Genomic DNA, 13916 nt, shown 5'->3' on the forward strand with positions numbered 1-13916 from the left:
ATAATTCTTCCAACAGGAATCCTTTATTAAGAGAAAATGGTTGCAGGCATGCTAGACAGGACTTGGGGTTCAAGCTCTCCCATTCAAGGTTTTAAGGGTTCCCCAGTAGTCCCACCCAATCAACCCCCCTTCCAGTGATAGTTTCAAGTATCACAATTCCACCCCCTTTCTTCTTTCTTCCGTCTGGATGGAGACTTCAGGTAACTACATGAAAGGCAAATACCCTGCTTTGTTTTGATAAGGTCCTCTAGTGCTAACGCTTTGATGTTACAATAAACACACATTCAGCATTCAGCTCTTTGAAGTGTACTGAAGGAAGTGAGGGCCATAAAGCCCCTTTGTTCTCCCCCTTATCTCCCTCTTATGGCAGAATCCAAAGAAGGCAGAATTGGGAGTTTCTATATTTGATAATTAAAGATGAAATATGATTGGATTCTGACATCCGGCCCCTCTTAAAAATAAGAGAGATCCACCTGAAAGAAAACACAAGTATAAAATTTAGTTAGGCTTGTTAGGATACTCTGTGTGAAACTTCTTCAATAGCTTCGGGGCTCTGACATGACGTTTATGGACCCACTCATTTTGTGAGGGAGGGAGGTGTTTCCAGGCAACTAGGTACTGAGTTGCTCCATGATATCTCCTAGAGTCAAGGACTTCCTTTATTTCGAAGTGTTGTTCACCCTCCACCATGATTGGAGGTGGTGGGGGGGGATTTTTGGCCGTAGAGGTGACTGATGCTCTCTTTTCAGCAAGCTGCAATGAAAAATTGGGTGTATTTGCCTGAGATTTTTGGGTAATTCTAATTCTACTGTTACTGGATTTATGATTCTTTTAATTGGAAAAGGTCCTATATATTTTGGTCCAAGTTTTTTACAGGGCTGTAGGGACTTTAGGTATTTTGTAGATAAGTACACCATTTCTCCTATAATGAATGGTGTAGGCTCAACCCTTTTTTTATCGGCTTGTGTTTTATATGCCTGCCTAGCTTCATCTAGTGCTTTTCTGACTATTGGCCAGGTGTTTTGTAATTTCTCCATCCATTCTTTCAGCGAGGGGATCGTTGGTTCGTTTGGGGTTAATTCTGGCATGGGGTTGAAACTTTGACCGGTGGCTATTTGAAAAGGAGTGTAACCTGTGCTGGAGTGGACTGCATTATTGTAGGCAACTTCTGCAAAAGGGAGTAAGTCCGCCCACTCGGTCTGCTGGAAACTAAGAAAACATCTTAAATATTGCTTAAGTACGGAGTTCATTTTTTCAGCCCCCCCATTTCCTTGAGGGTGGTGGCTAGATGTCAGTCCCTGAGTGGTTCCTAAGAGGGATAAAAATTCCTTCCAAAATGCAGACGTAAATTGCACCCCCCTGTCAGAGATGATGCGTTGGGGTGCCCCATGCAATCTGTAAATGTGTTGGATGAAAAGTTTTGCTAAGGCTTTTGCAGTGGGAATCTTTTGGCAAGGGATAAAGTGCACCTGTTTGGAAAACAAGTCCGTGACCGTCCAGACCACAGTATTCCCATTGCTTTCTGGCAATTCCACTATAAAATCCATGGCTATTTCTCTCCAGGGGGCTGAGGGACTTGCCACTGTTTGCAATAGTCCTGGCACTTTCCCTTGCAACCTCTTTGCCGTGGCACATTTTGGACAACTGGCTATATAACTTTCAATGTCCTTTTTCATGGATGGCCACCAAAATTGCCGTTTAATTAAATGTAAAGTTTTTACAAATCCAAAATGCCCTGCTGATTTTGTGTCATGGCAAAGGTGCATGAAAGTTACTCTTTGAGTTGTTGGTATATATAACTTTTCCCCTACCCAAGGCAACCCGTCTCTCATTGTGCACACATTTTTGTTTTTCTGGAACCATTCATCTGTTTCCAAACTTTTTCTGAATTCAATCCCAGTTTGGCTGTCCAGTTGTGGTTTTATTTTGGCTTGGGTTCTTGTGGTTACTGGTGCTGCCAGTTGTGACTCTGCCATTATTGGTCTAGAGTCTGTGGTTCGTGCGCTGTTATATTGGGGCATGCGAGATAGAGCATCTGCCAGGAAGTTCTTTCTTCCTGGTAAATGTTTGAGCTTAAATTGGAATTGGTGAAAATGCTGGGACCAGCGGGCTTGTTTGGGATTGAGTTTCCTGGAAGTTTTCAGGGCTTCTAAATTTTTGTGATCAGTCCACACCTGGAAGGGGATTTTGTTGCCTTCCAGGAACTGTCGCCACGTGAGTAATGCCCAACGTATCCCATAAGCCTCCTTCTCCCATACGGGCCAGCGCTGTTCTGTTTCCGTGAGTTTCTTGGATGTATATGCACAGGGTTGCAATACTGCATCATCATTTTCTTGTAATAGCACAGCCCCCACTGCCACATCACTTGCATCTGCCTGTATTACGAAGGGCTTGTCCATGTCTGGGTGCCTTAGTATTGGTTCGGCAGAAAAAAGTCTCTTTAGTCTCTCAAACGCTGCTTGGCACTCCATTGTCCATGTTAGTGGCTGGCTAGGTTTTACTGAGGATGCTCCCTTCGTTTTTAGTAAGTTAGTGAGGGGCAAGGCTATCTGGCAAATGAGGGGATGAATTGGCGGTAAAAGTTTGCAAAGCCCAGGAAACTTTGTAGTTGCTTTCTTGTGCGGGGTGGTGCCCAATTAGTACTGCTTTGACCTTCTCTGGGTCCATTTCAATGCCCTGTGGGGATATGCGATAGCCTAGGTAGTCTATCCTTTCCTGGTGGAATTCGCATTTTGAGAGTTTGGCATATAGGTGAGCGGCTCGCAGCTTCTTTAAAACCGCTCTGACAAGTTTGACGTGTTCTTCTTTTGTTTCAGTAAAGATAAGAATGTCGTCCAAGTAAACAAGGACTTTAATTCTTTAAGAATTCGCCAACGTGCTTTAGTCAAGCCCTAGCCCAAGATCTTGCTTATTTGAAGTTAGTCAGACAAGAGGATGTTGTCTTCAATATGTCGATGATGTCTTAGTAACTGGCCAAAGCAGGGAGGATTACTTTGAAAACACATCCAGACTGCTCCAATTGTTACAAGACTGTGGTTACAGAGCATCCAAAAAGAAAGCATAATTAGTTCAAGAGACTGTAATGTATTTAGGCTATGAACTTTCACAAGGACAAACAACTTTGGGCCCCCAGAGAAAGTAGGCTGTGTTACAGATTCCCGTCCCCCAAACAAAACAGGAAGTTAGAGCCTTTTGGGGAATTACAGGCTTCTGTAGAATTTGGATTCCTAACTTCGCTCTCACAGCTAAACCATTGTACCAAGTTTTAAGGGGACCAGAAAAAGAACCTCTTTTGTGGCCACAGGAACAAACCCAAGCAATGATACAACTGCAACAGGCTCTCACCACAGCCCCCGCCCTAGGACTACCTGATATATCTAAGCCATTTTCACTTTATGTGGATGTAAGACAAAATGTAGCTTTAGGGGTCCTTACCCAAAAACAGGGAAGTTGGAACCGTCCTGTCGCTTATCTATCAAAGCTCCTGGACATTTCTTCGCAAGGCTGGCCACAGTGCTTAAAAATTCTAGCAGCAGTTATGCTATTACTGCAGGAGGCAAACAAGTTAACCTTTTCAGCTCCAGTGACTGTTTATACTAGTCATGCCTTGCAGATAACCATTGACAATAAAGGACATTTATGGATAAGTAATCAACGAATGCATAAGATACAGGCTCTTTTATTAGAAAATCCACAAGTTACACTGCAACAATGCTCAACTCTAAACCCAGCAACTCTAATGCCAATCCCTGATTCAACTATGCCTGTTCATAACTGCATGCAAACAATAGAACTACAATATTCTTGCAGACCTGACCTTACAGACCAACCCTTGCATAATCCAGACTGTCAGTGGTTTACTGATGGTTCTAGCTTTATGGATAAAGGATGTAGATACTCTGACTATGTCGTTGTTGATTTTACTGATATGCCTAGAAGTAAGAAATATGTAGCATTGTTAGTAATAATTGATACCTATTCAGGATGGATTGAAGCATTTCCAACTGTAAATAAGAAAGCTATACAGGTTGCCAGAATATTTCTTAAAGAAATTATTCCTAGATTTGGTTGCCCTTCTAGGATTTCATCAGATAATGGACCTGAATTTGTACACCAAATCAATCAGGCTTTAGCGCAGTGGTTCTCAACCTTTCTAATGCCGTGACCCCATAATACAGTTCCCCATGTTGTGGTGACCCCAAAGTGGGTGTGGCCACCAATAAGAGGGAGTAGGACAGCTAGGGAAAAGGGAAAAAAATGGCGGACAGCGTGGTTTGGCGACCCCCGTGAAATGGTCATTCGACCCCAAATGGGGTCCCGACCCACAGGTTGAGAACCACTGCTTTAGCGCAAGCATTTGGAATTAAGTGGAGATTTCATTGTGCTTTCCACCCTCAATCAGCTGCTAGAGTGGAACATGCTAATTGGACAATTAAAACACTTATTACCAAATTTTGTTTGGAAACTCATCTACATTGGCCAGATGTTTTGCCTATGGTTTTGTATGCAATCAGACTGCCCCCCCCCCACACTAAATTACAACTTAGTCCTTATGAGCTCATGTTTGGCCGTCCTCCTTGCCTATTTAAATCTGACAGTCAAGGCTGGCCGGACTTGGGCCATAAGGGGGGGGGGTAGATAAACAGAAATTGTTACATCAGTTACAGCTTCATAATTTGGCCGTTTCAAAATTGTACCATTATATGATGGAACAACAACCTCTTCCAGTGGTTACAGCAACACATGGATTCAAACCAGGAGATAGAGTATGGGTAAAGCACTGGAAATCAGATCCCTTGAGCCCAAGATGGAAAGGACCGTATACTGTTGTCATGTGTTCTCCTTTGGCAGTGAAAACTTGGAAGGAAAGTCTTGGATCCATTGGAGTAGAGTGAAAGCAGCTGAACCTGCAAATCCGGTAACCTACAAGGTGGACAAGACTGACAAGCCTTTGGTGTTGAAATTTACAAGAAATACAGCAATGGGTTTCCAACACACGGTGTGATCAACAACCTTGCTGAGACACCCCAGGAAGCTGTCTCTCTACGCACGATGGAAGATATGAGGATTCTACAGCTCATAATGTTTGTTAATTATTTAATATGCACACATATTCCTACACAAATCAGTACAATGGCTACACGAGAGGTCATAATGCAGAAACCCTCTAATAAAGAATATTTGAGTACCACACACCAAGAAAGAACAGAAACATAGGGAAACCAAGGTTGTCAAAACTGTATCAAGACTACAAAACAAGGAAACCAAATAACCAAGACTTTGATTTATCATACAGTAAAACCAGAAGGGTGCCAAGATAGTTCCCCTGACTCTTATACATACAATAGAACTACATATAAAGTTTGTAGAAAAGGGATCCAATATCAGTGTTATAACCTGAAGTCTGATCCTGATCGTTGGGCCTTACAAATAAAAACACATAGAACAAGAACTAGCTATAAGGACCAGGCACTCTTAGGGATTTCCCAATGGAAATCCAATCCACACTCCAGTTTTAGCGTCACCTTTGATGTTTGCAAAGCAGCTAATTATTGGACTCCAACAAATGGTTGCGGAGGGATCGGTAATATTCACAACTTTATCCCAAAACATAAGTACTTGTGCCCACCAGATGGATGTGTGGTCAAATGTAAGTGGTGGTCATGTATTAAATGGCATACCCAAGACCCAAAAGAGATAGACCACATCTTGTTTGAAAAGAATGAAACAAAAGCAGATTCCTGTGGAATGGATAACTGTAATTTGGTGACTCTCACAGTCAAGAATGGCAGTTGGTTCCTGGAACAAAATAGGGATGGCTTGGCTTACAAAGGGGGGAAACTATATTTGTCTGAAGCCCTGCGTCTTAATGCTCTCAAACACAGCTATGATGTAAAACAGGTTGGACACTTTGGATATTTGAAAAACCTACACCTCACCCGCCGGCAATTTTGGTGGCCGGGGCTGAAAAGGGATGTGGAAAACTATGTAAAAAGTTGTACTGTATGTGCCACAATGAAAAGAATTCCAGGGAAAACCCCTGGGTTACTGCAACCCGTGACAGACCCTTCTCAACCATGGGAAGAAATAGCTATGGACTTTATAGTAGACCTACCTGAAAGTAGAGGAAATACTCTCATCTGGACTGTGATAGACCTGTTTTCGAAGCAGGCTCATTTCATTGCCTGCAAAGGACTCCCATCTGCCCAACGACTGACCAAATTGTTTCTGAAACATATGTACCAGCTGCATGGCACCCCTAAGCGAATAATTTCAGATGGGGGGGGTGCAGTTCACAGCAAAGTTTTGGAGGAGTTTTCTTAAATTAATTGGATCATCTCAAGGTTTATGATCTGCTTTTCATCCTGCCACCAATGGGGCTGCAGAATCCGCTAACAAAATGGTGGAGCAATATCTTAGATGCTATGTTTCTTACCAACAGACAAACTGGACTGACCTCCTCCCTTTTGTGGAGGTGGCGTACAATAATTCTGTGCACATCAGCACCGGCTACATGCCTTTCAGAGTGGCCACAGGAAAAGAGTTCAGCCCAATACCTGAATACCCTCAGGTGCTCTCTGCTTCCCAGACATTTGACCAATGGGTGAAGGGATAGGAAGAAGTTTGGAGAAACAGAAAAAATGCTTTAAAAAAGACTTTTGAAACCTATAAAAAGCAGGGTGATAGAAAGAGGGCTCCCCAAAGAACATTCCAAGTTGGGGAAAAGGTTTATTTGTCAATTAAATATTTACACCTCAAATTGCCCAGCAAGAAATTGGGGCCAAAATTCTTGGGGCCTTTCCCCATAGTAAGGATCTTCAATCCGGTCACCATAGAACTAAAACTCCCTAGACTTTTAGAGAGAATTCACCCAGTCTTCCATTGCAGCTTGTTGAAATCTTATTGGGGCTCCACTTTAAGACCTCCCCCGAAGAAGGCACCTGGGCCCCTCGTAGTTGTGGGACAGACCCATTATGAAGTGAAACATATTCTTGACTCTAGATTTTTTAAAGGGAAATTGCAGTACCTAGTACAATGGAAGGGATACCCATTGTTTGAAGCCACCTGGGTGAAATCCAGTGAGATGAAAGCTGACAGGTTCGTCAAAAGGTTTCAGGCGAAATACCCCAACAAACCGAGAACCAGTCATTAACATATGCTTTTATTTACATTACAGGATCTGTCCTTTTTTGTAAGGGGGCCCGGATGTCAACGCTGCTAATATTGAATATTCTTGCTTTCACAAAATATGCAGAACTGTCTGGTATTTTTAGAATTAATTCAGATGACAGAGAAAGGGAGGAGATTAATAAGGAAAGCCCGGGAAAAGGAACGGAAGTGAATCTTTGCCCTCCAGGTTAATTGGAAGATGTGAATCATGACCCCAAAATAGGGGAGGGGAAATGCCTGGAATGTTATGTGCAAAGGGAAGGGAAATTCAGATCTTGGCATCCATCATGCCGTGCTGACATGCCTCTACACTAATAAAGGCTTTTTTAGGTTAAACCATGCCTGAAAGTTCTTTGAAGTGTTTCATTAGTCAGACACATGACAGAGGAAAGAGATATGGGATGAAAAGGTATCAGTTTAACCTTATAGGGGGTGAAGAGTTAAACAAAGTATTGAATAATAGACATTACATCTTTCTATATATTAGGATATATAACCATAAGTACAATAAGATTAACTAAACATGCAGAGTCTTTTGTTGGTGTGAGGGTATTTGACGTTTCACCCTCTGAAATCTGAAATGGAACCAGAGATAAGGTTTCACCTAGTAAGTGATTGTTGTGACATCACTGGGGTTTGAGGAGTAGTTTCCAGTTGGGTGACTTTACAGATTCTATTAGCAATATCCAAATCAAGAGGAAGAAGACTAAAAGGCTCCAAAGGAGGTGGTAACAGGCCATCATGTAGCCCCGGTCTAAGATTCAAAACATGTTGTTTAGCATCTGTTCTGGAATAGGGTGTGTTTCCTCCTCCTTAGTTAACAAGGTCTGGCAGTCTCCAGCAGATTCTCCATTCATCTTATAAAAACAGGAACAAATATTTTTGGGTGGGTGATTTCCAATCATTCTATTATCCACTGAAGAGTGGTGATGGGTGTCAATATTTCAAGACACAAGATCAGTAAATGGTTCTGCTGTAGCTATAGTCATCAATAAGATTTCTTTAAGATTACCCAGCTTTTGTGTTATATTAGCTTGTTCAGTCCTGGGCAACAAAGGCACTGATAAGGTCGGCTTCAGCTAGATCTGACACATCTTCATTTGGTAAGAGTGACTTACTCCTGATGCCTTATTTTTTCAAGGCCATATGTGGGGTACAGGAAACCTTACTGATTTATTGAAGTTTTGCAATGGGTACAAGGTCTGGCTGAGGCAAAGTTGAATAAGGAATTAATTTTAAAATGGTGACAATCTCTAATGAAGATAATTTGAAATGATGCTAGATATGGTTTCATCTTAAATAGCATTAGGGGAATAATTGGTTTTTGTTTTGAACAGCTAGAAGCCATTCAGCGGCACCTAGCTCTATCTGTATTGATTGAAGAAATTGCTCTAGGGAGGTTACAAGTGCTATTCTACAATTCCAGTGTCTAATGTTAAGACTATTCAAGGAGATACCAAGAGAAGTCTGCTGAATTTGAAGAAAACAGTTTAGCTTGCAGGTAATTTCCCCTTTGGGATCCAGAGAGGCATTAATATAAGTAGGGTCTCCACCCTTACCTTATCAGACATTAATACAATTATTTAACATTGCACATTTTTGTCAATGTTGCCCTTTAACAACTTGCCATTTTTTAGAATGCATTCTGGGAATGAATTATATAAACCTTAATAGGAGAGGAGACAGGTTTGACTTTGTGCTTTTGTGCAAAAGGCTTAAAATCTTTTTTTTAGTAGGTCTAAATAATATTTTATAGCAAACAGCTACACAAATAATGAGACAACAGTTTGAGCTATAAGAAGGCATTGCTAACTTCACCATATTCTCAATAAGCATTTCATCCCAAAATGTTACTCTAGTGTCTAATCCATTCCATATACTAAGGTACAACTGCCAGAAAGGCCAAAGCAGTCCTTGGCTTCATCAACAGAAGGATGTCATGAAGATGTAATTTACTTGGACTTCAGTAAGGCATTTGATAAAGTAAATCACAACCTACTACTCAATAAGATAGAAAAATGTGGGTTAGACAGCATCACCACCAGATGGATTCATAGCTGACTGACTGGCCGTACTCAGTGTGTGGTCCTCAATGGAACCGCATCTACATGGGGGGAAGTGTGTAGTGGGGTGCCCTGGAGCTGTGTTCTGGGCCCAGTGCTTTTCAACATCTTCATCAACGATTTGGACAAGGGGATAGATGGGGAACTCATCAAATTTGCAGATGATACCAAGTTGGCAGGAATAGCAAACACTCCAGAAGATAGGCTTAAGATACAGGAGGATCTGGACAGATTTGAACACTGGGCAATATCTAACAAAATGAAATTCAATGGTGAAAAACTTTTGCAAAGTTTATCAACAGTCAAATAAACAGGAGTACATATAATAATAGACATGGGATGGCTAATGAAGAATGGAAACTAGAATAGGCCCCTCTCTCCCTTCTATAAATGAGAGAGGAAAGAATATCCACAAAGAAAACAACACTCAGTCAGATAGTTCTAGAGGTGACCATTATAACCTCAGTTTACAGACAAACCAGGTTACCTTGCAAATCTATGACAACAGATGGAAAATAGAGGATGTTGGAGTGATAGAAAAACTGTTAGGCACTGCTGGGAGTACGCACAGATTGATTTATTACATGCAGAGTGGCTGCCCACAAGAAGGCAATATATGCGGATTTTGCTATCCTTTAAGCAGTCCATAATTCCCTCGATGCTTCTTAGAATGAAGCACTTCCTGAGCACTTTAAATATTTCTAATACGTGTTTTCTGCTCAGGCAACCTGCGTCCACTCCTGGTTCAGTCTCTCCATGAGGGAACTATTGCTTTAAATCCAAGTGGCAACAGACCTCATACTGATAAGTTTGAAACACGGGCAGCTGAATCAACCTTGAGAAAACAGAGAAGTGATCCACAAACAGAGTTACCCACAGTCATTGATTCTGCTGAGGGCATGCCAGAAGAAATGTTGATAGACTTTAACAATATATTGCCAGATCCTGAGCAAGCTAATTATACACAGAGACTGGATGATTTAAAAGAAGCATTGAAAATAACTATTCAAGCTAATACATTAAATAACAATTATCATAACGATCCTCCAACAAGTGCCCCTATGGAGAACTTGAACTGACTATATGAAGGCCAGTGCAAGAAAAACACTTTAAACATCATGTCACGGCACGTAGCCGGGTAATATCGTTTCAGAGGCTTTACCACTCTGATCCTCTGAAAGGTAAGGATATTATATTGGTGCAAGAGACTTGGACTACTGATGATCTCTTGCTTAATGGGTTTCATGCATGTAAGCTGGAAGCAAGGCCAAGCAGAGGCCCAGGGAAACTGAAAGGAGGGCTGGGTATATTTATTTCTACCAACTTGAGAGCAGAGTCTACACTTATTACCCCTTTAAACCATTCAGCTATGGCACTTCTCCTCAGTCCTGCTTTTGATAATTAATGTTTATCTCCCTCCCTCACTAAGAAAAGCTGAAACCACTGCTGTATGGCTGGAGTTGGAACACTACGTTAATAAACAACTCATGGAACACCCAATGCCAGGGCACTACTAGGGGGAGACTTTAATGCCAGATTGGGACCAGAATAATAATACATTATTCATGAAACATCAATACCCACCATCGGAGGTCCCTATACAAACCAACGCCCCCCTCATACGACTCTCTAAAGACATTAGAGCTAATTATGCTGGCCTCAGTCTTGCCAAGTTGGCAAATAAATTTAACTTCTTCATATCAAATGGCTCATGGCCTGGTGACTATCCTGGTGAGTTTACATTCATAGCAGGGTACAAAACTAGCACCACTGACTACATTTTAACTTCTATGGACTTAGTACATCATATAGAAAATTTTGAAGTCCTGCCTTAAAAAGTGACCATTTTCCTCTGTGTATATACATGAAGCCCTTTATCAGGCAGATACCCTCCAAGGACCATTTTATCCCTGCAATCTCTACAGCCGGCCTAACAAGATGCCAGATCAAATGGACCCAACAACTTGATCAGAAGATAAGGAGAGCCCTGACAGAGGATAATTTTCAAAAAAATCCATGCAACCTTTATATTAGCCAACCCGAATCAAGATTTATTAGAACAATATAAAAGTTTAGTTTATGAGCTACAACCATTATTAGCACATGACCGAAATTTCTCAGCTAAGAGATTCTGTACCACCTTCAAACCAGTTTGACAAGGATTGTGTAGAAGCGGACTTCCGGTGGATCTGCGCGGGCGATGGCGGCTACTTTGTAGCCGTCCTCCTGGGTAAGTGTAATGAATCGCTATGAACAGCGGACATCAGCTGTTCAGCGGTTCAAAATCCCCCTCCCGGGCAAAGGGGGGGGAAGAGGGTTGTCTGAATAGTGGTAGAGCCTCTTATGCACCCCCAATTTTTTTGGGGGGGGGGGTGAGAGAGTGCTCCCACGGAGTTCAGACTGTCTCCGCTTCCCAGCTGCTTTTGTCCCTAGGGACAAAACAAGCCGTTGCAACCACCTCCGCGTTTAAAGGGATCTGGTGAGTTTTTTTTTTTTTTTAGAAGCGGACAGAGTTGATTAGAGGATTTAGCTTTTGCTTTCTTTGACTTTATATGGATTTTAAGTTTAAAGACTTATTTTTACGTTTATATTCCCTCTTTTTACTTTTTACTTTTTGCTGAAAGGGAAAGTAAAATGGCGATCGGCAGACTTTCCGGAGTTTTTTTTTTCCTTTTGGGAAGCTAGAATGGCGATCGGTAGGTTTTCTGGCGTTTTTCTTTCCCTTTCTCTTTTCTTTTCTTTTTAATGATTGGAATGGATGTTTTATTCTTTTTTTTTGTTGAAAGGGAAAATAAAATGGCGATCGGCTTTTTTGGATTTTAGAAGCATTATTATTTTTGTTTAACTTTTTCGTTTTGTCTTTTGTATTTTTAAAAGGCAGGCTTTCTGGTGTTTAAGCATTATTGTTTTTGTTTGACTTTCTCGCTTTGTCTTTTGTACTTTTAAAAGGCAGGCTTTTGGTGTTTTTCCTTCCCTTTCTCTTTCTTTTTCTTTTTAATGATTGGAATGGATGTTTTATTTTTCTTTTTTTGCTGAAAGGGAAAATAAGATGGCGATCGGTTTTTTTGGATTCTAGAGGCACTATTATTTTTGTTTAACTTTTTTGTTTTGTTTTTTGTATTCTTAAAAAATGGAATGGATTTCTTTTTATTTAATTCCTTTTTTCTTCTTTCCTTTTTTTTGACTCCCCCCCTTTTTATTATAATGATCTCCCTTTGAAGGAGTCAATCTCTCTTTTTCTTTTGTTTAATTTTTGTAAGTGTTTAGTATTTTTTTTGCTATAATGACCTCCTTTTGAAGGATTTTTTGAATTTTTTTGGATTTAATCTTTTTTTTTCTTTTGTCTAATTTTTGTAATTCTCAAGAAGGAGTAAAGATTTTTTTTTTTTAAGATGGCTCCAAAGCGTCCAGGGATTCCTACAGTTCCTAAATCAATAGCCTCACCCTCTTCTTTGGTCCAGCCAATAATTGTGAAGGATCTGCAAGATATGATGGGAAATGTTATATCTCAAATTAGGGCAGAAATGAAAGAGATTTTAGAGGAAAATAATAAGATTTTGAGGCAAGATATAGTTTTGGCTTTAAAAGGAGTTGCCTCTGTTCTTGAAAAGCTGAATTCCCGTGTGGAAGAGGTAGTTGAAAAAGTGGAATTGATGGAGGGAAAATTTGAAAGCATGGAAAAAGAAATGGAAAATGAGATTCTTATGCTTCAATATGGACAAATGGAATACGCCTTAAGAATTAGAGGCTTGGGAGAGTCTTTGCAAGGAGATCTGAAAGAGATGGTTGCAAAGGACTTTGCTGTGATTTTGAATAAAGAAAAAGAGGAAATACTTAGTGAAATTGAAAAATTATTTAGAGTTAATTCTGTGGTGGCAGTGCAAAAGAATTTGCCAAGAGATGTGGTAATTTACTTTGGGAAAAGATCCCTGCGCAATGAAATTATACAAGCTTTTTATAAGAAGAGATTTCAAATTGCTTTACAAGACGTTATAATCCTAAAGGAGATCCCATCTAAAATTTTAAGAAGAAGAAAGGAGTTTGCTTTTTTAGCAGATGAACTTAAAAAGAGACGAATCTCGTTCAGATGGGATGTTACGATTGGAATGGTGGTGAATTACCTGGGGATATGTTATAAACTTAATACTGTTTCTCAAGCAAAAGATTTTTATACTTCGGTCCTGGGGGTATGTTCATCGCCATCTATTAAGTTTAAAGTCTTGGAAGAAAAGAAGGTAGAATTACAGTCTGAAGAGCCTACACTTATGAAAATTGGGGAACCTCAGCTTGAGGGGCCTCAACAAGTTCAGATCGAGGAGCAGAAGATAACTTGTGCAACATATAACTGTAAAGAAAAGCAGCAACAGAAGAAGGTTAAGGAAGCCTCACATCTATTGGTTTCTGAACCTGCGGGAGAAGTAAGACTTATAAAGTTTTTGGAGCAACCTTCAAGGGTAGAATTGTTGTCTGAAGAAATGGAAAATGGGAAATCTCAGTTTGAGGGGCTTCAACAAGCTGAGAGGAAGGGGCAGAGGACAACTCGTACAACATATAACTGTAAAGAAAAAGACCAACAGAAGAAGGAGTTTAAGGAATCCTCACATGTATTGGCTTCTGAGTCGGCGGGAGAGTCAGGATTTATAATTTCGGAGCAACTTTTAAGGGCAGATCTCAAAGCATTTC

The sequence above is a fragment of the Crotalus tigris genome, unplaced genomic scaffold, assembly GCF_016545835.1.
Source record: "Crotalus tigris isolate CLP2741 ecotype Arizona unplaced genomic scaffold, ASM1654583v1 scf7180000024291.2576520, whole genome shotgun sequence".
NCBI classification, from domain to species: domain Eukaryota; kingdom Metazoa; phylum Chordata; class Lepidosauria; order Squamata; family Viperidae; genus Crotalus; species Crotalus tigris.